Source organism: Scophthalmus maximus, chromosome 17 (genome assembly GCF_022379125.1).
Source record: "Scophthalmus maximus strain ysfricsl-2021 chromosome 17, ASM2237912v1, whole genome shotgun sequence".
Classification (NCBI taxonomy): domain Eukaryota; kingdom Metazoa; phylum Chordata; class Actinopteri; order Pleuronectiformes; family Scophthalmidae; genus Scophthalmus; species Scophthalmus maximus.
In genome coordinates, this window is record NC_061531.1 from 18,255,825 (window position 1) to 18,257,500 (window position 1,676).

Below are 1,676 nucleotides of genomic sequence, written 5' to 3' on the forward strand. Positions count from 1 at the left end.
ACTTGAGCTTTGGCTTCATTTTTCCAACTAAAACACCCTCCATTTCTCTTAATAGCAAATAAATCATAAAACCTTGCTCAGGCCTCTCTTGGAAACATCCTAGAAGTTCACAGCCAACAATTTTTTTTAAATTATATATTTTTTAAATTATATGAATTACAATAAATTGTTGCCACATTTTCCAACCGTCAAAACCCACAACTTGCAGTGAGGAACCATCTTTTAAATGCAACACGATTCAGACGATTAGGCCGCCGACTCACGCGGCCAAGTTAACCAGCAGCGGTAATAAAGGACATTAAACACACCACCCACCTTCTCACCCGCTGGACGAGAGATTCTCCCTCTGCAGTTAGACAAAGTTAAATTCATCCGGAGGGGCATTACACTCTGAAACGTTTCATGAGAGCCGGCAACCATTAATCACCCGTGTTGATAACTGCCACGCGGATGAGACATTTTTATGATGTGTGTGAACGTGAATGTTGCTGAAACCGACGATATATCTGTCATAAACAGTCCTGCGTGGCGACGGCTGTCATGACAACACTTTAGCACGGATGTTTTTTTTAAGCATTTATTGTCATTAATATTGCATGTTCCTTTATTTACTTTTTCTTACCATTGCACATTTTACTACTTATCAATTTATTTGATCATTGATTCATTCCTCTTAATTTTCTTTTCCTGAGGAAGTGAGTTGCTCATTGGGAGGATGTTTTTTGTCGCTCACCATAACAACAAATCATTTCCATCGCCATGGTAATCCATCAGTGACCTTGCCGCGACCCTTCCGTGACATTTCCTTTTTCGCTGACCAACCGTGTGGCAGGAAATGCGATACCTGCAGCGAAAAATAAATAAATAAATCCACGTATCCTCCCGAATGTACCCCCTCAGCACATATCATTACATCGGTGACACGACCATAATACGGGCTCTAACATTCAGAGGACATTCGTCCGTTTGGACGGATGAGATTTCATCCGAGAGCTGTCGAACATCTCCGGTACACTGTTGTTGGAATGGGACAGTGAACAACAACGCGGTCGCAGAGCATTGATATGAATTATTACACTTTTTTTCATCAGAATACAGAGTCATGAGAAGGAGGGGTTGGTCGGAGGGGTGATCTCAAAGGAGGATGAGGGAAGTGGGAGGATCGATGAGTCCCAAGAAGATCGATACTGGAGAGCATCTGTATCTCAACAGTGAAACTGAATCAGCCCGTGGCCGCTGCAGACGCGACTTCAGGGGGCGTCGGCCTGAGCTGATGATCGGTGTGCAGAAGGTGAAAGTGGCGGGGTCACGAGGATCATAGCTTCTTTTTTTTCGGTGACAATAACTGCTTGATTGCCACATTGTCTTGGATCAATATCAATATCCATCAACGCTGGTTTTTCCTAAAGTGTAAAGGCCAAGTGCGTCAGTGGAGAATCAAACAGAGCTGCACTGCTCAGACGTGCATTAGTGGTTTTCAAGTGGTTCCACCAAATTTATTATTGTCATCTTGAAAAAAAGAAAGACAAAACAGCGATATTGCCTAATGGATTCATGTGATTCATAACCGCAATCATCCTCAACACGTTCAGCAGGTTTCCATAATGAGATACTAAACCACAGAGCATCTCCGGCTCTTACAGAAAAGACAAGAACAATATTCAACCAACTTTATT